The following is a 27,310-nucleotide window of genomic DNA, read 5'->3' as shown; positions in this document are numbered from 1 at the left end:
CTGATTGGTTCCCTCCTTCCACCACCACCCCAGGTGTTTGTGGTGACACCGCAGTTCTGTCAGCTGCTTACCCTCTCTTGAAATCAAAGGACAGAACTTGTGCAGAGGCAAGATGGCCACAAATTCGGAAGGGCAGCCTATTTCTCTACTTCCCAGAGCGGGGCTGAACCTGTGACTGCGTATATCAGAAGCACTGCGGTCTCAGTTCGTAGTTTACATCTTTGAGAAGACTGGCTGCTTACGCTTCTCCTCTCTTCCAACACCGACTCTGGGTTTCTCCCTCTTCAAACCCAACTGCCATTGCTAAGAAGCCTGAACCACGTGGAAAGGCTGCGTCTACAGCAGTTTGCTCCACAGCCTGAGCCAAAGCTCCCGGCCGAGAACCGGTATCAGCTGTCAGTCATGAGAGGGAAGCACCTTGGGCATTCCAGCCCTGCTGAGCCCCAGGTAACTGCAGCCCAGTCAACACCGCATGGAGCGGAAGAACCACACAGGTGAGCCCGGTCAACCCCCAGAATCACAAGAAGTAACGAGACAGTCGGTGTCTTATGCCCTAAAGAATATGGCAATAGATAACTGAACGAAGGATCAGTGTATTTTCCAGTCCACAGACGTCTGAAGGTAAAAATTTGATCCAAATCACAATTTCAACGTAGTATTTCTGGCTGTACTTTCACCTACCATGTGGTAACGCCACCCCCTTGTGTTCTTCCCATATCATTTCTCTCAGGGATATCTGGAACATATGATCTGAGAACCAGCCCATTTGGGCACTGTGTGGCATTGGGTATATATTTTTATTCTTACTCTGATGAAATGTCTGCTCTCAGGTGACATCTCTTTTCTCTGAGGACACTGAGTAGCAGCCCGGCCCCAGTGTCCCTAAAAGCAGCATTGCTGTTGATGGCTGTGATGACTGAAGATGACCACGGGCCTGTCCATGCCCAGAGGTGAAAGCCCGGGGTCCATATCGAGGTGCCATCTCCATCAGTAATGTGGCCACTGGTGCCACTGTGGCTGATACTTTGGGTTCGTAAGGTCCCATGGGGATTTCAGGAAATAGGTCATTTTTGTAATTGGTGATGTAGTGCTCATGTCCTTATACTTAATAATTGTTTGTTCAATTAAAATAAAGAGTTGAGTCATTCTAATTAGATTTTTATTACTTTTTGGTGGGGAGGATTCAAATAATCTAAACGAAGAACCCTCTATCAGTGTTGCTAAAGTGGAGACATTTGGCCTTCAGAGAGACTGACTAGACAAATTGCTGGAATAGGATGAGGATGCTTCTCAGTCAGGTCTCCTCAGCAGGAATGCATGCTTTATCTGGGTGAGCTAAAGTATTTGAGTTGCTTTTTATTTTCAATAATATGAGTAGGAGAAGAAAGATTTTCCTCTTTGGACTCCACTGATAACCATAACAACATCCCAGCTTCACAAATAGGAAATACGTAAGACACGAGTGGAAACCCAGAGGAGAACCGTAATCTCTAATGTAGTAATTAGGTATATGTTTGATATCACACTTACCACACCAATATCTTGGGATTATTTCTAGGAGATGGTTTTACGTACTTTCATTTTCTCTGTTCTAAAGGGAGTGTGTCTCCCTCCAGGACTGAGGTTGAAACAGGTGGAATATATTTGAAGTGTGCTATCATTAATTGAAAATATGAGGATAAATACAAATTTAATGAGAGGAAAATATGGGAACAGGAGGGAATGAATAAACACTGAGCAAGAGGGTATCAAGGAGGAATTGTTTCTGAGTTTATGTTGTAGGACAGCTTGATTCTCTTGCATGTGGCTTTGGAAAATTGGAGGAAAGGAGAAAATCCACGTTTCCTGGGCATCTAGGCATTGAGAGATTAATGGGGAAGTAAAGGGGGACTTTTATGCTTGAAACAGAACCCTCTTTTGATGTTCTCCTTTGAGATACTCAAAGAAACCAGATCAGAAAAGGATTCTACTGACTGATTAGGGTACTTCCTATAGTAATGTGATGATTGGACAATGATTAATCCCCTGTGCCACTGATGCATTTTCATGTCATGGAATACCTTAGAAAAGTTAAAAAGTCAGAAAGAATTGACTTCCACGCTTTTTTTAAATCAAAAAATAAAGTTTTGGGGTCCATGTTCAGAAAGTTTAACACTAATGTTGGAGAATTATTGCTAGATATTTCTGAAAGTAAATTGAGTTCCTCTGAGTTATGTTAAACTTGGTAATTTTCATAGTAGAGTATAAATAGGTCCTTGCTTAGTTAACTTGGCTGTTTTTCCTCATAATGAACATCTGGTTAAATTCTTATATACAAATGTGAAAGAATTATGTTTTTTGGAGATACCGTTCTAGGAGTCCATTTGACACTTGGAACTCTCTTTAACCTGCCAAAGATGCTCTGATAACTCTCGAATTTTGAGACTCACTTTGTCAGACACATTGGCAAGAGGCCCACACTTGAGGAGTAGACCTTTTAGATGTAGGTCCCCTTAGCCAATTTGGAAGATTTTGAATTTTTGTTGGAACAATGAAGTCAAGTTCTAAACCGTTTCCCCACATGTTATAAATATTAACAATGAAGGTAATGTGGGTGGTGGAGATTTTTTTTTGAAATGTGGATTTCAGTATTGGCTGAGATGATAATAAAGTCATTCACTGAGAAACAGAAGAGGAGGTTGTTCTAATTTTACATTTGCCTTATTTCTCATGAAGGAAAAAGGAATAAGAAACAGCTTCTGCATAGTAATCAAGTTTATAGAGTCAATACTAATGGATATAATGGGTTAGGCCAAATTACACAAGTATTCATAGTTTGAAATTTTAAGAAGGCATATTGCCTAGCAGTTAAGGAGGCAGGCTTTTATGGTCAGATTCCCTGGGCTTAAGCAATACCCAGCCACTTCCAAACTTTGTGAACCTGAGACATACAGAAGTGAAGCAACTTGTCCAATTTTCTCTCCCTAATGCCTGCTAGGTTAATAATAATACTTAATACTTAACTCATGAAATAGTTGTGAAGATTTATTTTAGTTCTTGGTCTCATATCTTGGGCAAAATAGTAAGTGCTCAATAAATATTAGTGGTTGCTATCATTATTATTGAGTAGAAAAAGGACCCATGGGGGCACCTGGGTGGCACAGCGGTTAAGCGTCTGCCTTCGGCTCAGAGCGTGATCTCGGTGATCTGGGATCGAGCCCCACATCAGGCTCTTCTGCTATGAGCCTGCTTCTTCCTCTCCCACTCCCCCTGCTTGTGTTCCCTCTCTCGCTGGCTGTCTCTCTCTCTGTCAAATAAATAAAATCTTTAAAAGAAAAAAAAAAAAGAAAGAAAAAGGACCCATGAACAAATTTATGCATTCAGGGAGAAAAAGAAAAATAATTCCTTCTTTGTTCACATTTTCTAGTCTCTTTTAGACACTAAAAAGGAGGATGAGGGAATTGGGAGAATTTCCATTATTATGCATGTAACTTTAATGAATTATTCCTTAAATGAGAATCTTACTTATAATCCTTAATATGTTGGCTAATGGTGTAAGTCCTTTTATACGATTCCTTGAATAGATACTGGACTAGAACACCTCTTTTGCTTTGTTGACATGGAAGGTTCCCTAACATCCCTTTCCTTTTATTATTGAACAAAAATTATGGTGATGGGAAAGATGTTCCCTGAGCCCTGACAGCATTTGTGGTTACAGAATATTTTGCCCCTGCCACTTGGCTGGGATCATGGGAGCATGGCATACAGCAGTCAGGCACAGCAGAATGCAGTCCCAAATTTGGCAGCAAAGTCAGATGTCACTTCTTGAGGTAAAAATAAGAAGAGAAAACATCATGGATGAACCTGTTGTTTGCTCATCTGCGAAAGTGAGTCCTCCGACTGGAGTCTAATCATGAGCTGCCAATGAAGCCAGCGTGTTTCCGAATTGCTATCCAGGAGATGCAGGGTGTCTCACAAACTCGCTCAAGGGCCCTGGACCTTCTTCCTGAGTCCTGGCACAGTCATCAGGATGTTCTATTATTGTTGTTGTTGGGCGATGCTACTGTAATCTGAATATTGCTCTATCATTTAGGGATGATGGTGATTTACCTGAATTAAAAAAAACAGATCGAGAGGCTAATTTATCAGAGTGCCAACACTGACCAAAAGACGGTCCCTCCTGCCATTTTTGAGAAGTATTCCTGGAAGTGAAGTTGGGTGGCCCAGGTCATCACGCCTCGATGGTACCCATTAACATCACATTCACACTGCACTCACTAAACTCTTTCCAGTGTAATTTAGATTCCCATGCAACTTTTCCTCTGGAGGCAAGAATGATCTGATCACACTCAAGAACCACTTTGAGACTTTGGGAGTTACATTTATCACTGTGAATGAATTCATTGGTGTTTTGAATCAGTCTCATAGGTATTTGGCTAATGTCAATTTTTAGAAGTTCATCACTCTGGGTCAGTAGGAAAACACACACACACACACACACACACACACACACACACACACACACACAACCACATAATGTTGCACAGCTGGACCTTTTCAAGATGCAGCCAAGCAGGGTCAGGCTGGGACCTGCATCCCTCTTCGACCTTTCTCCCGTTGCCACTAGAGACTAGATCAGGGAAATTAAGCCTCCCTTTCTTGCACCCTCTATTCCTGCTGGGCTAGGCAATGTTCTGATTCTTCATAAATAGGCAGAGAGTGGGAAGAAAGTAATTCTAGGGACTGAGGAATTAGTGAGTATAACAGCTGAGATCCTGTGAGGCTTCCTAAGCTCAGCTCTCGTTATGATGTCATTGGCACAACGTCATTGGAGAAGCCACTTGATTTGTGCTGTATTGTCTTGGCTCTACTCCAATTCCATTAAAAGCTGAAGATGAATTTGTATTTCTCACATCTCAAATTCTTGGCAAATATCCAGAGACTATCAACACATAGTCACTATGTTTGTTTCAAGTCTGTCTTACTCAGTGGGGTGATACCAGGCTGACTGCTAAGGAAATAGGTCTGATAACTACAGAAAGTGAAAGCATATAATATAAATATGGCTAAAATTTCAACTCCTCCTCATCTCAGTGCCATTTGTTACTTAACATTTCGAATCTTAATGTGGTTATAAAAATTCTTAAACCAGAAGAAATAAACCAACTGCCAGAGTTGTTGGGGCCCAGATAATAAAAAGTCTTAATTAGACATATCCTGTTTGTTCTCAAAATCTAAAGAAAATATCAACTATTTTTGACTTTCCTGTTGGCTTAATTCATTGAGAAAGAGTGTCAAAGGAAATCCATATACCTTTTGGGAACCAGTTTTAAATGAGTAATACTTTTCCTTTTCTTAAAAAAAAAAGCGCCAACCAAAACACAGCCTTGGAGTGTCAGCCTTTGCTGACAGAAGCTGCCCTCTGCTTTACCTGTGGAAAATCGCAGCAACCCCTGTGAGCCAGCCCAGAAAATGCCCTCAGGCACCAAACCTGCAGTCTCAGAAACCACTAACAAGGTGATTTCTTTTCACTGACACTCCCTCCCTCTTTGCCAGAAACGAAAAGATGAGCTGCCTCATCAACTCTTGGCTACCTTTGCTCCTCCTGAAGTCACAAGTCCTTTGTTGATCTTTTCTTTGTGAACCCTGGGAAAAGCATATCAAAGAGATCCCGCTCGGCCAGAAGTTTGTGCACTTAGGAACTGGCGCCATGACAAATGCCTGCAGAGAAGAGAAAAGATTTCTGTGTTTCTTAGTGTTATTTTCTCCCTTGAGATGTTTCCAGAGACTTGAAAGGAGGGCTGAGCTGAAGAACCAATTAAACTTGCTCCTATTAAAAGCGAAAGTCGACGTGAACAACCAGCTCTCTCTGCCTCCACTCCTGGCCCAACAACCCAGGTGACTGGGATCACTTATCACAGAAATGAGAGCTGGACAAGACCTGTCCAGCCCTTTACCCTTTCACCTGGCAAGGAAGAATTGTTTCCTGTGGTCTCTCTCCTTGAGTCTGGTTGAATTTTACACCATGCTTCAGGAAGAGAGTGCCCCAGATTTCCTTTGGGAGTGCTCTCCACAGAGGAAAATTTGGTTAATACGTTGAGGATTTCTTTGAGTTAGGCTCATCCCATTATTTTGAGACAGTCCTTGCCTCCTCTGTGCTTTGTGGTCTCATGAAATGATTCAGTTCTCCACTTTCTCCACATCTGAGGAGGAGAATTGTATCATCATCAAAATACTGTTTGGAAAGACTAGAAGGCTGGGGCCGTAGAGAGTGTTTATACCACCCCCTCCATGTAGCTTCAGTATTTCTTCAGAAAGCTCCACTTTTTCCAAAATCTAGAGAAAGCGTTTGTGAAACTTGAAGTTGGCTTGCTCTGTTGTGGAGATGCTATGGCCCGGAACCTAGAGGATAATCTGGGCTCTGTAGCCTGTGCTGGGCCCTGAGCCTAATGGGACTGTCTGACATGAATCCTTGACCAAATTGAGAAGGTCAATAACATTTTTGAGAGCATTCATCTCCGCTTCTGAGGCCATTCTCCCACTTCCAGGTTCCCCCAGGTGTTGCTGACGTCACTCTATGGCCCCTCTGTCCAGTGTTCTTACCTTTACTCATTCTTTCTAAAATGGTCACTTTGGGAAGCATTTGTTGAACCACCAGAAATGCTGAGCTATTGGCTGGATACCCCTCTTCCCTGGCCACTTCATGGCATTTACATTTAATAGCGAATACTGACTTTCAATAACGGAGTAATTTTTCAACTCTAAGATTCTAGATGCCTGGAATAAAAATGGCAGTTGTGGATATTTTTTTCTTTATAGAGGCATGGAGAAGAGGGCTTATCAGAAGAAACCTACAAATGTCATGCCGTCTTAGTAAAATGAAGACAACATCTGAGAGCCAAGAGACAGGTTTATTTAACTGAATCTTTACTTCTGCCCGTTAGGTGGGTAATGTTACGGTTCGTATTTTATGGGAAGCAAACTAAGTCTTGTGGAGTCTAAGTCACTTGCCCCAGATAACACAGTCAGAGTTGGAATTGGGTTTGAACTTACGTGGTCGGACTCCAAAATCCGTGTTCTCAAATCACCATGTAATTTTTAGTAGTGGTAATTGTAGTGATGCTAATTATAGCAACAGATATTGATGGAGGGCTTGTATACCAGGCTTTGTGGTAAGCCTTCGTGTGTGTTATTCTATTTCATCCTCAGAACTATCCCATGAGGTAGGTAGTTTTAATATATCTCCTTTGTATATCCAAGGAAAATGGAGCACAGAGAGGCAAAGTTTATGTTCATTTGAGGTTATCTCATTTAAGGGCATAGTCTAGGTTACCTAGCTAGCCAGTTGCAGAGTTGTGGATTCAGACCCAAGCAAACTGACTCTAGAGTCTGTGCTCTTCCCTGCCTTCCTTGATGACTCTGTCTTTATCTCCACAGAGACAGAGGTAGCCCTGCTGTCCCAGTGGCCATTATGACAGTAGGCCTTCAGACATTGCTTTAGAAACTGGTCCAATCACAATTTACCACAAAACTCCTTTACCTGACGAAGACACAGTTAGCACCCACAAGAGGCAGCAAGAGGACGGAGTGGAGTTCCAGTCTTAGCCATCAATTCTCAGTTCTATCCGACCCGTCATCTCTGTGTTCTCTTATGTAATTACATATATTCCAGGTGGAGCCAACTCTCCACCTTGTCCTCTACTATATGTAAAACAGGGATCTGAAAATCAACCAAATGCTGTCTTTCAAAAGGCCCTGTGAATAGACATAACACCGGACAGTGCTAAAGAAGAAGAGTTTAGATGTTTTAAGCAGAGAGAGCCAGAGAGCAAGACAAAGAGAGAGCAGAGAGAGAGGGAGAGATTGGTGGCAAAGTGGGGGATTCTAGCTTGAAAGTCAGCTGGAATAGAGATGCCAGGTGTCTCCATCCCAAGGGACTGAGAAGCCACCCAGGAGAACCATTGACCTGAGGGAAGAAGGAACCAGGCAAGACGCTCGTCAGTAACAAAATTTTGTCACTAGTTGGGAAGACGAGATGACCATTCTGAGTATGGCCTGCTATATTTAGGAGCCTAGCATGGAGGACTTTAGGAGAAGGAAGGAAAAAATGAAGGGGGGAAATCAGAGGGGGAGAGGAACCATGAGAGACTATGGACTCCAGGAAACAAACTGAGGGTTTCAGAGGGGATGGGGGTGGGGGAATGGGCTAGCCTGGTGATGGGTATTAAGGAGGGCACGTATTGCATGGAGCACTGAGTGTTATACACAAACAATGAATCATGGAACACTACTCAAAAACTAGTAATGTACTGTAAGGTGACTAACATAATAAAAAAAAAGTAAAAAAATAAAGAACACTCCGCATAGTCCGCACCACTGTAGCATAAACAACACTGCTTGATTAGTCACGCATAGAGACAAAAAGGGCATTCTTCCTCATTTCTCCACTTCCTGGGCATTTAGCATTCCTGAGTTCATTGTGTGCCCCTGACCAAAGTAGTCCCTTCATGGATGACCGCACAATCCAGCTGGAACCAGAACTTGGTCTTTTTGTGAAAGTAACTGGTAGGAAGGAGAGCTTATTACCTCAGGGGTTTAAATCTGGGAGGAGATCGCCTCTGGCTGCTGGTGGCCATCTTTCCATCACAGGGCATCTGCAAATGAAGCCATTGTGAAGGATGGCAGATCTGAGAGAGACATCATTTGAGCCTCTGGATTAATATCCCTTCCTGCTTACACCAGTCTGATTTGGATTTTCTGACCTTTGCCACCCAAAGTTTTCACAGTGGGGTTGATAGTGATGGATTGGGTCATTTTTAAAGCTAGATTTGTCAGGGAAAACCTCTTTAAGCATCTGGAAGTCTATGGGTCAAGGTGCTAATAGTGTACCATTTCCCAAGGAGGGGGTTAGAGGTGAATATGTTTTTAAAGAAACAATTATTTCTTTGTTAATAGGAAAATATGATATATACAATTTCAACTTTTCCTAAAATTGTGAGACAGTCAACTGATCACACTGCTTCTTTGTCTCCAGCCACTCAGTATTTGAGGTGTAGCATTTGCTCCCTAAACTCCCAGGGATAATTTGTGAGAGAGCTCACAGATGTGCTTTTGCACTTACGCACACCTCATTTGTCTTCCTCCTATGAGGTGAGGTTTCGCATCTCTTCTAACCCAACGTGTTTCCAAATTCTCTAATCTTGTGAGGTCAATTGCAGAATTATTTGTCAAATAAAATAATGAATTTATTGTGGTATCTGCAAAGTGGGAGGTGATGGGGACTAATAGCTTCCAGAGGCAAGATGGTGTTCTCCAGAGAGAGGAGTGAGGAGAATCTGAGTGTGTGACCAGATTTGTTTTCCTGGCATATTTACCTCCTGCTCTCAAACACACTCCCACCATTCACGGGAGAGGTACAATGGGAAGCTTTTATTTGAATGAAAGCCCCTCAGGTAGGCTGGAGGCTCCACTTACACCCAAGGTCCTCTTTGTCCGCTATCTGGCTGCCTGTACTTCTGGGGAGGAGAAAGAATTGCATTGGAGAGGGAGAGAAGAGGGAAGCATGGGGCTCTTAAAATGACTGAATTTACTAGCTACTCTGAATTGGCTTCCTGTATTTCATCTTGGGGGGAAAAAAAATTCAAAGCAAGTGACAAAAAGCTACTTCTGGCTTTTTGAATACCCTCAGGGGGGAAGGTTTCTAACCTTTCAAAAACTCTTTCAAATTGAGGCTTAGAGAGAATGTGTATGTGCTCTTGTGTGCTTTCCGCACAAATTCTGCTTTTAATGTTAGTTGCATGTGGATTAAGTTCTCCTGAAGGTGCATCTTTGTATTTATTGTGGGTCAGAAAATGAATAATGCTGGCTATTGAAATCAAACTGTCCACTGTATAGCATTGTGCCTGGTGTTAACAATATTGTATTGTGTACTCAAGCATTTACTAAGAGGGTTGGTCTTCAGTTGGGTTCTTATCACAAAAAGTAACAATAATACATAAGAGCATGGGAGGAAAGTTTGGGAGATGGTGGATAGGTTCGCGGAATAGATGATGGTCATGGTTTAATGGTTTCATGGTTTCATGGGTGTATCCTTATCTTATCTCCCAACTCATCAAGTTGTATTCATTAGTTATGTACAGTTTTTTGTATGTCAAAAAAAAAAATCAAACAGGCTTATCCTACTCAAAATGATATTCTTTTTTTTTTAATTCTAAAAATAGTTATGATTGCTTCAAATCTGCTGATCAATGTGTACTCCTAGCAGCAGAAATTGGAAAAATGTGGTGTGTTTCTCTGAACAGATATATATGCATCTTTTCTCTGGTGTTCCTCTTACGTGGGCCCTTCATAAAACACTGAATAGCCACGTTTTATTAAGTAATGCACTATCAATATTTTGGTTCTAAGATTTTGGTAACTTCATGTCCTTCTATTCTTATTGTAAATTTTTAGATATATCTCAAAACATAAAATCTTTAGAGATAAAAGTACAGGTAATAGTGTAATGAACTACCATATACATAAATGAGATTCAATATATTATTTGTTCTGTTTTTTGATTTGAAAGTTCATCACAAACCTATAATCTATCACATTCCAAACCTCAATATTTACTTCCATTTGAATCTCTCAAGTAATTCTTCCATAATAACACTAGCGTCATCACACCTTTAAAAATGAACAATTCTTACTAAGAAATATAAGTGATAAAAGTTTTTTTAACTTTATGTAACAGTAAAAATATTTTACATGTTAAGTTTTTATGTTTATACCCAGAATCATCTAGAAATGCATATCACCATCAACAGACCATAGTTTTGCTTTTGACATTTGGTAAAAGCTCGATACCATATTATGGCCTAAAACATTTATTGTGTTTCATCTTAGAAATTTCATTGAAAAGCTCATTGAATGAATCTGCATCAGGTTTTTTCTGTCACATTCTTTAACATAATGTTTTCTTGTTCAAAATACATGCGCTTTTGGCACCGTGAATAATCATTTATTCCTTTGTGATTTTTTTTTTTTTTTTTGTAGGAGTTGATGGCTTACTGTGGGAACAGCTGAATCCTCTCTCAAGCCATAGTCCCGGTGCACTTGAGAACAGATGCCATATTAAACTGTTTCCATTTCGTGGGGTTTAAGTCACTAATGTGTTAGATGGTCAAGTATAGGTCTCTCTAAAGGACCTTATTAGAAGCTATTTGTTTTCACAGTGTCTGTAGATGTTTTATAAGGACAACTACTAACAGGTGACCAATACAGAAGGTGATCTTGGACACTGGGAAAGAGCTCTAGAATCCACACAGAAGATGTGCTGAGGTCTGGACAGCATCTTACTATATGAACTTGGGCCAACCAGTTGACTACTCTGAGCCTCAGTTTCTCAATTTATTAAATGGAGCAAATCACAAAGTTATGGGGATTACATAAAATATAAAAATTATTCTGCAAGTACAATACTCTTTATTGACATTAGGTTGATAGGGGGTGTGCTATGGGCTAATTATATCATCTCAAAATTCATATGTTGAAGCCCTAACCCCCAACGTGACTGTATTTAGAAATAGGGTTTTTAGGAAGTAATTAAGGGCAAATAAGGTCATAAAGTGGGGTCATAATCTGATAGGATTGGTGGCCTTATCTCCCTTTTCTCTGTACAGAAACACGGAGGGAAAGCAAGGGACGCCAAAGCAAGATGGCACTCACCTGAGAGCGAGGAAGAGCACTGTCATCGAAACCCAGCCATGCTGATGTCCTGATCTCAGACCTCCAGCTTCCAGAACAGGGAGAAAACAGATTTCTGGTGTTTAAGACACAAAGTCTAAGGTATTTTGCTATGGTAGCCTGAACTGATTATCCACAGTGTGAGGGAAGAATATATCCTATGGATAGTAGCCTCCTCTCTCTTTCAACTAAACGAAGATCGGGAGAATAGGTTTACTTTTTAGTAGGAGGGAAGTAGATTGGACATCATGTAGCATGTAGAGGAAGAACACTGGTCAAGAATGATGAACTTCTAATTGAGCTTCTAATCTTACCTCAGTCAAGACATGGGAGAGCAAGCAATTAAACATGAAAGCCTTTGGGATCTCAGTTTCCTAATTTCTAAAACAAAGAGATTTTAACAAAATGTCTTTCAACATTTCTTTTTTCTCTTAGAGTTTCGTTTGAGCTCCATGATCTTTTTTGCCTTCCCTTGATGAAATAATGAAACGCTTGAGAGCTATTTGGAAAAACTATGGAGGTGAGTACTTTCTAAATTATGCGGAACCTCCCTTGCTTTGTAACATATGTGCTACATACCTGGAAATAAACCTGCTAATTTCTCTCTGGAGTTCTCTCCAGCCACCAGGGCTTTCGATGGCTGATCCTTATTGTAAATAATAGATACAGTTTATAGATAGACATGATGGATTTCTAAATTCAAAAGACAAAAGTTGTCATGAGACTATTGATCCAAGTAAAAGTATGCTAACCCTTATTTAACACTTTGTTTGCTTATTTTGAGCCAAGCCTTGTCACAGTGATTGTGAACACACACACACACACACACACACACACACTGTTGTGGGTTGAGTGACGGCCTCTCAAAAGATCTATCCACTTGCAACCTGTGAATGTGACCTTATTTAGGAAAATGGCCTTTGCAGGTGTCATTAATTAAGGATCTTGAGACGATAGTACCCTAGATGACTCAGGTGGACCCTACCTCCAATGACAAGTGTCTTATAAGATACAAAAGAGGAGAAGACACAGATGGACAGAAGGCCATGTGACCACAGAGGCAGAGACTGGAATGATGTGGTCACAAGCCAAAGAACAGGAACATGTGAGTGGCTCAGCCATTAAGCGTCTGCCTTTGGCTCAGTTCATGATCCCAGGGTCCTGGGATCAAGCCCCACATCGGGCTCCCTGCTCGGTGGGAAGCCTGCTTCTCCCTCTCACACTCCTCCTGCTTGTGTTCCCTCTCTCGCTGTCTCTGTTAAATAAATAAATAAATAAATAAAATCTTTAAAAACACAAAAAACAAACAAACAAAAAAAACAAGCCAAAGAACATTGGGAGCCACAAGAAGCCAAGGGAGGGTTTCCCCTGGAGCCATCAGAGGGAGCATGGCCCTGCTGACGCCTTGATTTCATACTTCCGGTCTCCAGAGCTGTAAGAGAATACATTTCTCTTGTTTTAAGCCATTTAGTTTGTGGTAATTTGCTGTGGTGGCCCTAGGAAACCCATACACATACTCTTTATTACCCTTAACTTTCATTATATACCATTTCCGAACGGATACATTAACTAGATTTGAACAACTTTTTTGAAGATTTTATTTATTTGAGAGAGAGAGAGAGAGCATGAGTGGAATGGAGGGTGAGGGAGAGGGAGAAGCAGACCCCCCACTGAGCAGGGAGCCTGCCGCGGGACTCGATCCCAGGCACTGGAGATCATGACCTGAGCTGATGCTTCACCAACTGAGCCATTCATGTGCCCCTGGATTTAAACAATTTTTGCATCTTACAGAGAGTGTATTTCTAGAGTTTAATACCTAAACTATGGATGATTCTGGCATTGAAGGGTGAATAGATATCAGCATGTCAATGTGCTTTTGGTTGATTCTTGAGAGGAGTCTCCTAGGTAATCAGAGTTAATCACTTTTGAAAGTTGGAAGGGGGCATAAAAGTTGAGTGAGGAAACAGCTTTTAGTGTAAACAGAATTTTTCTATCTCCACACTATTGATGTTCGGGGCCTGGTCAGTCTTTATCGCGCGTGTGTTGTGGGGGCTGCCCTGTGAATGGTAGGACGTTCGGCAGCATCTCTGGCTTCCCTCACTGGATGCCGGCAGTACTCCCCTCACCCAGCAGTCGTGACAATCAAAAATGTCTCTACACATTGCCAAGTGTCCGCTGGGGGAGAATCACCCTTGTGGGACAACGACTAGCTTAGGAGATGACAAAAGTATAGGCTCTGTGATAAGGATGAAAAAAGTTACCTGTAGAAAATACTCATCACAATATTAAAATCCAAAGAATTTTCTAAGGAAAACCATTTTTCCCAGCAATATAAATGACTCTCTTTAGCCCAAAATAAAAGTGGATCTATATGAGAAAAAACCTGCCATATCTAACATTATTACCCTCCCTGATCATTTTTAATGTCAAAGAAGGTCATCCTGTGAACAGAAGAGAGAGATTTTGTGTGAGCGCAAAAGGATATCCATGTACAAATATGTGTAGGTATATACATGTACATTCCTGTGTTTCTACATGTACGTGTACACAGATACAGGTATATGCCTACATACACATGTGTATGCACGGATATATTAAATGCTTATTAGCACAGAGGGCTCAGGAGTTTGATATATGGCATTGTCTTGCTTGGGAATTCTGAAGTTTCAAAGTATAATTAATCATTTCTAATGACAATAAAGTAGGTTAAACGCCTTTGAGAAAGCTCTGTCAGAAAGGGCTACCCGTCACCTTGGTTAAGTGGACTGAACTGAAAGAATAGTGTTGCTATAGTTTTCAAAAGCCCTCATTTCTCGCAAGATTCGCCCAGCTAATACGAAAACAGAATTCTGTTATTTCGTTCTCTGCAAAGTGCTTATTGCCTGTTTGGAACTTCGTGACCTTTACCATGCACTTGTGTGAGTCACGCAGCGGGGAGTCCTCTATTTACTTACACACCATTGCCTGACGTGCTTCAGAAGTCACGTATGATTACAGCGAATGGAGCTTGCTAAAGATACACTCGTGGTAAACTTGGCTTCTTCTACTTGTAGAAAAATGTTCACATGCAGGAAAGAAGTTTCCTTTGACAATACCCTAAGTCTTCTTTAGATTAGAGAAATATTTGTCTTTACCTTTAAAATATACATTTCAAAGGATGCAGATAGACTGAAAGTTGCTAAGGGCTCTTTCCCGGCTTGCGAATTGGACTGAGCTGGCTGATCTAACAGTTCACTGAGATCCCATTAGAATGACACCACTTCCCAGAGGCAACAGGAATCATGAGGTAAGGTCTGGAAACAAATCAAGGATTTTTGTGGAGAAACTCTTGTGGTCCCACCAAGCAAGAAAAAGTATAGGGAGTATCTTTTGAAACTGATTTTTTAAATTGAGGGTCATAAATCACAAGTGTTTCGAAGATAGTCTACAGATGTTATGAACACTCCAGATTTTAATTAACAAAAAGGTGATGTGCATAGAGATGTAGAGGAAGGACATCAGGTCAACAAGCAGCTTAAAGGTTTTCTTGCAGAGTTATTTCCCTTTTGAGAGAAAAATATATTTTCTTTTTCTGCTAATAGCACCATTTTCATTTTTGGTATTATTAGCAACTTGCTTGGGGCGGGAGCAGGGCACTCACCTGAGACCGAAGTCCCACTGGGAGCTGCCTCATTCGTGTAGTTTGAGAAATACCTCCATTGCCTGAAACAATTCTTTAGAGGCCCAGAACTGGCTACAGAATGCAGCAGCGTGCTTTTGAGGGAACCGGCACCTGCTCTTGGCCTGCGGCTTGAGGCAACATGGCGCAGCCTCTTCAGTGCCAGCGTGGCGACCACAGTGCGGATGTCCGTGGCGTGGGTTGGGTTTTTCCACAGTTAAGTGGGACCGAGAACTCATTCCTTACGTATACTTTTGCTTGTACAAGTGCTGGGTTTTGCCCACATGAGCAGCTCCAAACCCAAAAATGTAAGTCTCATTTGTGGTTCCTATGATGGAACCTGATGGAAAACTTGACCATAAGTACGAAAAAGTCATGTGAAGAAAAAAAACAACAACAACAAAAAACGCCTCTGGCACAGAAATCAGGAAATAATTAAAAATATATATTGTGTAACCACACTCACTTCCCTAACTTTCACAGCATCCTGTCACAGTGCATTTAGGGGTGTGTGACTGACAGCACTAACCACCACCACCACTTTCTGACCTAAATCCCCACACAGCAATCACTGGCCTCCCAAGCCCTCCTTGCAGAGTCTGGGGGAGCCCCCCCCCCCCCTCCCCGCCTCTGCCCACCTCGTATACTCTCCTGAGGCAGCCTGAGGCCCATCTCTGCCTTGGAAGCTCATGTCACTGGCCCTTTCCTCACCTGAGCTCCAGAGGCTTCTTTGCTAATGTTGGGGCAGGGCCCCTCTGTTACCACAGCAGTATAAGTTCTTATGTCTTCTGAAGCAGGATGGCCTTGCTCCTTCCCATTGGAAGCATCGTGAAGTCTCTCAAAACTCTCCTGCTGCCCCCAAGTTATATAGCAATAAGAGTAGCACCAAACATTTTTTTGATGTAATTACTGTTTCTCCTATCTTATAAGATATAACATTAATATGATATTTGTGATAAGATACTGTTCTTCTTAATATTATTAAAAATTGTACATGGACTCATGTAGAAAACTTAGCTGTTTTGGGGCACCTGGGTGGCACAGCGGTTAAGCGTCTGCCTTCGGCTCAGGGCATGATCCTGGCGTTATGGGATCAAGCCCTACATCAGGCTCCTCCGCTATGAGCCTGCTTCTTCCTCTCCCGCTCCCCCTACTTGTTCTCCCTTTCTCGCTGGCTGTCTCTATCTCTGTCAAATAAATAAATAAAATCTTAAAAAAAAAAAAAAGAAAAAAGAAAACTTAGCTGTTTTTATCAAAGTAACAAAGCCTAAAGCAAAAGTATATGTTTAGAATTCAAACTCTATACTCCAACCAGGAGGCTTTTCTGGAAAATCTGGAGCATGTTTCTTTCAGGGTGGCTGGTATTCAGTTTCTGTTTTCAACTTCTTACAAACCATTCTTTAGGGGAAGTTGTGACTGATTTCTTGGGAAGTGGGTCACTGGATCATGAGAGTACCTCCCATCATCTCCTCTTTCATTTAATCATAAGTCTGGAATTTAAACCCAGGTCTGTCACCCCAGAGTCTGTGTTGCGTTTGCTTCCAAAGTCACCTTCTATCGAACCTGCTTATGTCACTGCTCTCCACTTTGGGAATAAAATCGAGCTGCTTTTCACTTCCCTTTCCTTCTTGTCTTCACATTTTGAAATAGAAAGCTCATCCTTAAGAGATTCCATGGGGGTGTACGGGTTGTAGGATGAAGCTGGGGGAGTTTGGCCTCTGGAGACCAACTCACTGCTTTAAAAATCTCTACCTTCCACTCTATTTGTTTTTTGTTGTCAAGACTGATAAAGGGCTTTACAGAGTCGGTGGGGTGGGAAGAAGAGGAACAAGGCAGGAAGTGTGACTCTCTTCCACCCCAGCACATCTTTCCCTCTACGTTTTGGTCCTCCTTGAACTGGAAGGTCTTCCTACACTTGTCTGTCAGGAACACGTAACCGCCATAGGTCAGATTCAGCCAGATACAACCCGTTTCTTATTTACATTTTGAGTCCACAAATGCTATGAGACAGGGCATTGGAGCTGCCTCCATCATCTTCCTTATTTCTAGAGATAAATGATTCTCAAAATGGAAACTTGGGGAATAAAAAAAAAATCATTTAATTACTTTACAATCACTGCTCTTTTCCTTTTAATTTCTCATATTTCATATAAGGTCTACATGGAAAGTCATGCTTTAAATATTCCTTTAAAATTCTCCTTGAAGTTTTAAAGCACTCCTAAAATCCCAACAAGAATTTTTGTCCATTCGTCTTTCCTTCTATCTATTCCCATTACAGAACATGGTCCTGTGGGGTTGGGAGCTCCAACAGCAAACTCTTCAGTTTTGTCTATCCATAGCTATTTTTAAATAAAATCTTATTTTTTTCTTGATGTGATAATAAGAAAGGTAGAAATATTGGAAAGATTTAAATTCTTAATTAGTTGATTTTTCCAAAACATTGGATGAATTTTTGAGCAGTAATCATAAAAGTTAGTAGAACTATCGGAGTAGTGCATGGCCCAGCATACCACCTCACCTCTACCTGGTCTCACTGGGGCACGCCCTCCACAGTGCTCTTAAAATTAGTATTTTCATTCCTTCCATTGGATAAACGGTTAGTGTTGGGAGTAAAGGGATCAGATAGTATTTACTTCTAGGTACTTTAAGGTGATCCTGCCAGGAAATTTTTACATTTTAAACATTTGAGCTTCATAAACTGAAGGAATGGATCTCTAGCAGTTGAATGGAACAGGAAATGTCTAATATGCACCTTAGTCTCTACACAAGTGACATTGCTGTAAGTAATAGGGACCCACACCCTTCACCCTATCCCCCTCAAGAAACCCCAATGGCTTAAATAAATCAGGGGTCATTTTTATCTCCTGCCAAGGGAGAATGGAGTCAGGTAGTTCGGGGCTGGCACAGCAACTTCATGACAAATCAAGAATTTGGGCTGCTTCTTTGCCATCTTCCAGATGTGTCTCTTGTCCTCATGCTCCTGAGACGGTATCTGAGTCCAAGCCAACCTGTGCATATATCAGAGGGAAGAAGGGAAACGGACAAAAAAACACATGCCTCAGTTGCATCAATAGCCCTTAAAGATTTTTTGAAGCCTGTCCCATGCCTTTTACTCCTACACCACTTTCTGAATGATAGCTTGTGAGCACCCCTAGCGAAAGGAAGCTGGAAAGTGCAGTCGTTTCTTTAGTTCTTGGTCAATGAGCACATTGCAACCCTGAAAAAAATGGGGTTCTACTGGAAGGGAAGAAGAGGAGAATGAATTGGCTGTTGGAGAGATATTAGCAGCTTGGCACTGTCCTTATCTATCTTAACAAGTATACAAATATCCCAATTAGCGACACATTATAGAATAGAATCAACTCCTCAGCTTCGGTGAGGACTTTTCCATTTGCCCTTTCTTCGTCTGTCTGCACCGCAGAATACGTTTCTATGGGATTGGGAGGTCTCACAGTAAACTCTTTTTAGTTTTGTCTATTCCCGGCTGTTTCTGAAACATTTCTCATCACTGGAACCATTTATATTTAAACTCATTCCTACTGGTAAAATAGCTCATCTAACAATCTTGGGTATTAAACACCTCCTTAAAATTACTCATATGGTTTACTCTTTAGCTTGCAACATGGCTTACACCGTCCTCCCCAAGAGGCAATCAAATTGATCATAGCCACCTGTTCCCCCACCCCCACATGACCCTTAGGAAGAAACTCACAGCATCAGCCTCTCGACCGCTGCTGAGCCCACTTGAAAGTCACAAATTGCTAAGCCATCCTGGTAGGAGTAGCAACAACTGTCCCTTTAACTGAAATATTTGCCTGTGAATTTCTAAGTTAATGTATTTTGACACTGACCTGGTTTGGGGCTTTGATTTTCTTCATTTCAAATTTGTGGTTTTAGCTCCTTAGAAATTCTCTGAACTTCTTTTTTATGATAAGTGGTGCTACCTTTTCATTGTAAACCCTGGGCTGTTGTCTTTACTATCCCGTTGCCTGCAAAAAAAAAAAAAAAAAAAATACTGTAAAGTGTTTTTCCTGCCACATCAGCTATAAGGTAAATCATTCCTTTATTCTTACCGTTGCTAAATTATCTGCCCTTGGCAAGACATCACAAGGAAACTACAAACAGGGGTATAACCACATTGCCTGCGGTCCCACAGGTTTGGCCAGAAATACTTTCTCTTCCAGACGCTATTCCCTTTCATGTAGTTCTCTTCTCCGGAGGTTTCACTCTCCTATCATTTGCATTGTGAATTTCTCCCTTCTCTCCACCTGACTAGCGTGTTCCCCTTCACCCACATCATGTCATCGGCATTATCTTAAATAATGAAGAGAATAATATGAAGAGAAGTTATGAGCAAAGTATGAAAATGATTTTATCAAAGAAAACCAGTTAATGTTTTGAATGTATTTTAACCATGTAAACCTTTCTTTAAAAAAAACAGCTCTCGTATCCACAAATTTGTTATAGATCCCATAATTACATCTTTTATACCAAATGCATTTAAAGTTTATTAAATTGTTCCAGCTTTGATGGAGAACTGAGCTCTGAAACGTGATTGTTTTGAGTGAGGCAAAGATTAGCAAAATGATTTCCTTTTCTCTACGCATGGAAAAGATTATGCCACATTTAGTAAGTACCTACTGGAATTCTTAACTGCAGTTAAATCATGTTAGTATTTTCCTTGGGGTAGAGGCAGAGTGGTTAAGCCTGCCGAATGATTCCATGTAGGTGAAAAGTTGGCGTGGAGCCTTGTAACCTCAGGCTGTGAATCTGAGCTCAGCCACACATTTCCACACATTCCCCAGCATCCCGTACAAGGCACATAGGCGACAATGTTTTAAAGAGGTAGTGGAATTATTCCTATTTACCCAAGAACTGCACAGAGCTATTAGGAAGAAATCTCAAGTCCTCTCTGGGATAAAAATAATTCTTCCACTGCTGTGAGACAGTGATGGAAGTTTTGTGAGCCAAGAGGAAAGCAGCTGAAAAGAGCTCAAAAAAATCATGAGTGTTTTTCCACTCTTTTAAGTCATTAAAACTGGCTTCAAATACTGAAAGTGATTTTTTTGGTTGTTCAAATGGCTCCTCCTACAAAACCTGTCAACATGATGGTTCCTGTTCTTTCTTGATTTTAAAAGTGTGGTATAGAAGCAAGAGAACTGTATTCAGAAACTCTCCAGTGTCGATGTTTCTGGAAGGGTTAACCTTCTTCGATGTTCTTTTTCCTGGTGTTGCAGTTTAAAAGGGAACCGGTTTTGAGGAAAATTCTTGGCATTTGATTCTGCATTTATCAGCCATGACCCCGCACCAGTTGCAGACCCTCTTTGAGCCTTAGTTTTCTGAAAAAATTGGGGAAAATCATATCCAAGTTGCAGGCTGGTTGTTATGCTAACGCCCCAGCAAAACGCTTGGCACAGTAGGGACTTATTAAGTGTTAATTGCCTCCCCGATGCTAGTGATATTATATTACACTGTTAGTAATTATTATATTACTACATGTATTACATTATTAGTATTATATTACATGATTAGTACACTAAATTTATAAAGAACTAAAAGCAAGTAAGTTAGATGAGAGGAACAGTTTCTTAGTAGAAAGACTTTATTTTAGCGGTACCCATACTACTGGCCTATGTTGGCAGGTGTAGTGTGTTTGCAGAGTTAATGCTAAGTAGTGAAGTTACTGAGTCAAAAGGAAAGTGAATTTTTTATTTGGTAATTACTAGCAAATTCTTCTCCAAAAAGGCTACTCCAATGTTGATTCCCCCTAAAAGTGTATGCAAGCATCTAATTCTCTACACTTTAATTAGAGCTGGATGTTTTAAAAGTTTTTATTTGGGCGGGGGAGCGCCTGGGTAGCTCAGTCGATTAAGCGTCTGCCTTCGGCTTGGCTCAGGTCATGATCCTGGAGTCCCAGGATCGAACCCTCCATTGGGCTCCCTGCTCAGCAGGGAGTCTTCTTCTCCCTCTGTCCCTCACCCCACTCATGTTCTCACTTTCTCTGTCCCTCTCTCAAATAAATAAATAAAATCTTTTTTAAAAAGTTTTTATTTGGGAGCTACTAGAAGAGGTAAGATCATCTATCTGTAATTAATAATCATTAATTATGGCAAATAATTAGTACAAGATTTAAACCCAAAAGTGCTGGTGAACTACTAGAAGCTGAATTCATGATGTGCTCTATGTATTTTAATAATATGACCTACCTGTTTTCTTCTATAGACCTGTGCTTCTTTTTACTATGTAATTACTGGGTGAAGATACCCCTCCTTTCTTCTTTCGCTTCCACTCCCCAGCTTCTTATTCTTTTTCAAGCTTCTGCTGTCATGTTTCTTGGGCCAAAGTAACAGAAACAAGGAATGAGCAGACCCTTTATAACACAGCCCCTTATTGTTAGAGAAACTTCTCTAGGCTAGTCCCATACAAAATCATTAAAGACCGTGATACTTAAATTGAGTGTGTTTAAAAATCAGAGCACTTTGGGGGCACCTGGGTGGCTCAGTCATTAAGCATCTGCCTTCGACTCAGGGCGTGATCCCAGGGTCCTGGCATCGAGCCCCACATCAGGCTTTTCCTCTGGGAGCCTGCTTCTTCCTCTCCCACTCCCCCTGCCTGTGTTCCCTCTCTCGCTGGCTGTCTCTCTCTCTGTTGAATAAATAAATAAAATCTTAAAAAAAAAAAATCAGAGCACTGTGAAAAATAAAGCTTTATGGGTTCTCCTCAAAGAATCTGATTCCAGAGATGTGGGATGGAGACTGAGTGTTTTTAACAACACCATAGGTGATGGGGCAGCCTCCAAACCACACTGTTAGAGGAGAGAGCCACTTTTTACCCAGCCAGACAGTCCCTGCGGAGATGTCCTTTATACTCATGAGTGACGGTTAGGCCCAGACAGGCGGCTGAACTTGCCTAGTTATTCTGTGCTCTTGGCTTTGGGGCTGTGATGCATCTTTGGGAGGTGCGGCTAACAAGGCAGTACCTGGTGGTAGTGAAGAATCTGTTTTATTAACCTGGTGCTCATTCCTGAGCCTGAAAGCAGCTCCTTGGCATGGCACCATCACAGAAGGACCATGACTGTGGTATAGAGTGCAGCTTGGGAGGGGGAGGAGGGAAATGCAGCATCCAGAATTAGCTCTTGTTTGTCCTAGAGTTTTCCAGCCCTTTAATTGAATTGGTAGATATTGGTGTTAATTGATTCAGCCGGCACGTGCTGCTGGCTTCTGACTCCATCTGTCTGCCTAGCCCGCACTTACCGCAGCTCCCCATGCATGTCATGTCATTAATAAGTATTTTTTGAATGTTCATACTTGCACACACTCCTTCAACACATTGCTTTCTTTTTTTATTCCTTTGACAAATTTCTATTGTGTCTGACGCTGGGCAGGCATTTGGGTCCTAGGGATATAATGGTGAACAAGATGGACCTGGTCCTTGCCCTCATGGGGCTTACATTCTAATTGTCAAGTTCACTGCAAACTAAAGGTTCTATTAAGTGCTACAAAGAAGAATGTGTGAGCTTTAGTGGGTGTGGGCATTCTAACTGGGAGGTCAGACTTAGACCAGTGTTCTTTCAGAGCATACAGAAACAAAAAGGAACAAACAAAAAAAATGATGAATGTTTTTGGTCAACGTGGTCATCTATTTCAGTGTATGTTAAGTTGAACTGTTTTGCAGGAGAGCTTCCCAGGATTGACATGTTTACCTTCTAGAGTAGTGCTATAATGTATAGGGCTTCTGAACCACAGCTGCTTGCTTCGTTCTCATAGGTAAGCCAGGGTTTTTGCCTCTGTTTGCCCAGTATCAAGGCATGGGCTAAGCTCCCTTTCCGATACCAGAGCTAATTTAGGCCCCAGCCATGGCTTCCGGCCAGTGTGCTCACGGGACCACCTCCTGAATATGCTCTGGGAAGCATAACTACCATTCGAATGATGGTCTTGTTTCCCCGAGCCGCGTGCTTTACAGACAGACGATTCCACGGACGGATGGCTCGTGAACAGCTTGAATGTTTTTATGCGGTTGCTTTTGTGGCTATCTCTTCATCACCATATTTAGGGACATCTGCTGTTGGGGATCCTGTGAAATAAATTAATTTGTGGTTTGATCAGTCTGCCCATGTAACCTGGATACGCTCTTTTGCTTTGCTCTTCCTATGCAAATGTGTAGTGATTAATACCCATTAAAGGGCTCCAGTGCTACTGACACAGTGACCTAACTAAGAATGCTCTCTTATCCTCAGGGAAGAGGCTTATAATACACTATTCCTGCTACCATTGTCAGGCTATGGGCTTAGAAGTGGCTATGGAATTGCTAAGTTACATTTCTCTGGGTGAATCCCATTTAGAATCAGTAAAATCCAGCAATACTCAATTTGGAGTATGTATAAAAATTGGAGTGTTTGTAAGGAATTAATGCCTTCTGGCACCATGAGGTGAAATGTTAAGAAGCAGTGGTTTACATTAATCTAATTCTGATGACACCTGTTTGGTATTTTGGAGGTGGCCTCAGGCTGCCTTAGGATTCCCGAAGTGACTCAGCCATGGTGCAGATCAACTCACGTCATCCTTATTAAACACCTAATCTGTTCTGAGAACCCTGTGCTGGATGCTGAGAGGTCACCAAAGAATGAATCAGGTAAAGTTCTCATCCTCAATATTTCACTAACCTGGGGACTTCGTGGGATATAAGTTACAATGCAGGTTGACCAGGGTCGAGATAGTTTAGTCTGCTCTTGCTTTTCACATGGGACACCAGGGAGTATGTGGGGCTCATTCCAAGGTGGTGAATAACACAATGACACCAGCCTTGATGTGATGACCAAAGACCATGATCTCATCTTAGTCTTTCCTAAGCTGTCCATATCTAATATGGCGAGGCAGTTTGGAACTGAGTGAAGTGTCTCTGCAAGTGATTTTCTTAGCTACCATTCACTTTTTAACATTCAGTGCAATTGTTGGCTCTCTTGTGTGGCTGCCCTGCCTGACTTCTCACTTTCATTCCCTATGTCTCTCTCACACTATACCCTCCACCTTCCCATGGCTGGGAAGACTCAAAGGAAAGAACTTTGACTTCTGAGAATCCGCACACTTGACTATTGACAAAAGCAACAGAATTTCCCCCAGATAGTCTCTGAAGAACCATTCGGGGCCAGTTAGCGATTGCACAATTTCCTTGAAAACAGAAATGTACCTTTTGCCCCGGGGGAATGGTGGGTGGGGCAGGGAAGGTGGGATGCAGGAGTGGCAATCTCGAATAGGCTGTCCTGGTGTTACCGCTTGAGGCGACTAACGTTAAGGGGACCTTGAGAGGATTGCACCGTGGTGCGATGGTGAGGTGAGAACTAGGGTGACGTCTTAGGGGAGAGAGGCAGAGCAAGCTGAGCCAATACTCCTACGGGTGTCCAAACAGGTTTTTGGCAGAAGGATAACCCTTGACAAACGTATCCACAGGAGGCTCTCGATGGTACTACCGTGATGCCTAAACAGGGCCGCCTCTGGGAGGAAGCAAAATTTTTGAGTTCCTTGGCCAAGGAGTTTGCGTGGATTTAGGGTGTCGAGCTGGAGAAAGATAGGTTGTTTCAGGTACTTTTAGGTACCCTGAAAGAGTTCATAAATGTGGCTGCTGAAGGCCCGAGACCTCATCCCGAAGGGCTCTGTTCATCAGGTCAGGGAATATGATTGTCCTGGGGGTAAAAGAAGCAGCACTCGTTCAGAAGGTGGCTGGAGAATAATAAAATAATTAAGAACTTACTTGGTACTCAAAACCAACCTGTGGCTGTCATGGATTATGTCATTTGGTTCTTGGAGTGGTGTGAGTTGAGGAATAGGCTTAAGTGATCGGCTTCCGCTGAACAGCTAATAAAGGTGGCACTGTGATTTGAGCTCAGCCCGACTCAGAACTCCAGTTCCTGCTCACTGTGTTATACAGCTGGAGAGCGATTCGGGGCTTCTCTGCTGCATGCCTAGTTACGATCACCCAGCGTCAGGTCTTTGTGTATGCGTACATTTTCTAGATTTTGTTTTAATGACCATCCTATTTCCTCCAGATGACTCTTCCTGTTTTAGAGTCTGTGTCTCATAAAGGAAATCTGACGAAATGTAAAGGGTAGAGGCTTTGGAGTCAAGTGGACTCCAAAATGAGATTTGTCTTCCAGTCCCAGCGAGGGCATTTGATACGGGTGTAAATTTGGGGCAAGTTACTGAACCTCATTAAGTCTTTGTTTCTTCATCTTCTGGGTTGAGAGGAAAACGCTTACTTTGTAGGGATTTAGTGAAGATTAACAATAGTGTTTATAAGGTATCTAATACAATGACTAGCCAAGAGCAGGCCCTGGATAAATGATTATAATTATTATTAATTTCCTTGATCACTGGCAGGGCTTCGGTCTAATTCCCTATAGTTCAGCTGCCCGAACTGAGTTACGGACATGGCAGAGAGCACCTTTCTCATTTCCGTGATCCTCTGGGGGAGTCCACTCTCCCTGGGTCGTGGACAGAATACATTTCAGAAGCTATTCTTTTCATTGCTGTGTTATATGCTTTAAAAAAAAACAAAAAACAAAAAACTATTGTAAATGACCATTAGAAAAAAAGAAGCTCAACACACAACAACCTCCCATGCCGTCTTAGACGCTCCCAAGCGGAGCTGCAATTGGTTGCCTTAGCGGTAAAGAATGGCTTCCCCTGGCTGCAGTTCTACTTGTGAAATTTAAGTCTGAATTGTGACTGAGCATGGCGAGAGGCCCTGTAATAATGGTGCGAGCTGGTCAGATGTCTTGGCACCAGATGAAGCAGGGTTTTACAGGACCTCATTACTGTACACATTTGGGCCAGATAGACCGACATTCTAGACCTGTTTTGTACAGGACCTTCTATTTTGTATTTAGAGAAACAGGCAGAACGGTTCTTGGGGGATGGTGGACAGTAAGTGTAAAATCATTAGCACACTGCTTGTATGCCCCTGAGATGTCATTTCATGGATGAGATGACCCCAGTTCTAGAGTAAAGGGCACATGCAGTTGCCTGCAAGCCATACTTGATGGTGAACTCACACTGTCTACCGTGACCCGGCTTTCTTTCCTATTTTCATCACTTTGGTACTGATTGCACCGAAGGGGCCCCTTGCTTCAAGGAATGCAAGGGTGACTAAGGGCTTCCCACCTCTGTGCCCAGATCTTGTGGGAGGGCACTGAGGGGCCCATCTCAAGGGTACAAATAACTACTATACAAAGCACTGGGCGAGAAATGCCTTAAGCGATATAACTGCCAAGTGCCGTGGAGATGCCAAAGAAGGCAATGTTAGATCCAGGGCTGGTGAGTTGAGAAAGTTTCTTGAAGAACAACTCCTTCCTTGTGGTTAGAAGATAAAGTGTTAGGTATCAGTAAAACAGGTCAGAGGCAAGTAGGTCTTAAATAAAACCCTACTCTGGCATTGCAAAAACACTCCTGGATGAACCCCCTCAATCACTTTAGCATATAACAGAACAGAAAGCAGTGAACAAGGGCTCCCCAAGAAAAACACCATAGACTTTGTTCGAGGCAAGATGGCATTTCTAACGCACATAGTTACAGCTTATTTACCGAACACATGGAATCTAAAAGCCAAACCAAATGAACGATCAAACATACAAACAAAAAGCAGAAACAGAGAACAAACTGATAGTTGCCAGAAGGGAGGGGTCTGGCGGAGGGGAAAAATGGGGGAAGGGGAGTGGGAGGTACTGGCTTCCAGTTATGGAATGAGTAAGTCATGGGGATGAAAGCTACGGCGTAGGGAGTATAGTCAATGGTATTGGAATAGCGTTGTATGCTCGCAGACGGCAGCTACACTTGTGGGGAGCACAGCGTGATGCATAGACCCACCGACTCACTATGGCGTGCACTTGAAACTGATGTAATGTTGTGTGTCAACTATACTTCAATAAACAGAGCAAAACCAAACCCCTCACAC

General features: G+C 42.0%; 2 long non-coding RNA genes across 4 annotated transcripts; one reads left to right on the top strand and one right to left on the bottom strand.

Moving 5' to 3' along the window:
- Positions 1-10,517: 10,517 nt before the first annotated feature.
- LOC148109475 (uncharacterized) lies at positions 10,518-23,995 on the top strand. 3 transcript variants are annotated; one of them, XR_015725650.1, is made up of 4 exons: positions 10,518-11,070; positions 11,643-11,808; positions 12,142-12,226; positions 23,870-23,995. It is a non-coding gene; the product is annotated as an uncharacterized LOC148109475 (long non-coding RNA). The 3 variants fall into 3 exon arrangements; XR_015725648.1 differs by having other exon boundaries at positions 10,518-11,808; XR_015725649.1 differs by having other exon boundaries at positions 10,518-11,808; positions 23,860-23,989.
- LOC148109476 (uncharacterized) lies at positions 17,487-21,692 on the bottom strand. The gene is made up of 3 exons (XR_015725647.1): positions 21,571-21,692; positions 19,216-19,353; positions 17,487-18,372 (listed from the first exon to the last, which is right to left on the bottom strand). It is a non-coding gene; the product is annotated as an uncharacterized LOC148109476 (long non-coding RNA).
- Positions 23,996-27,310: the final 3,315 nt, after the last annotated feature.

Source organism: Ursus americanus, chromosome 9 (assembly GCF_024610735.1).
Source record: "Ursus americanus isolate L20-20 chromosome 9, mUrsAme1.1.p, whole genome shotgun sequence".
NCBI lineage: Eukaryota > Metazoa > Chordata > Mammalia > Carnivora > Ursidae > Ursus > Ursus americanus.
Note: the sequence above shows the minus strand (reverse complement) of the source record. Positions and strands in the feature narration are given on the sequence as shown.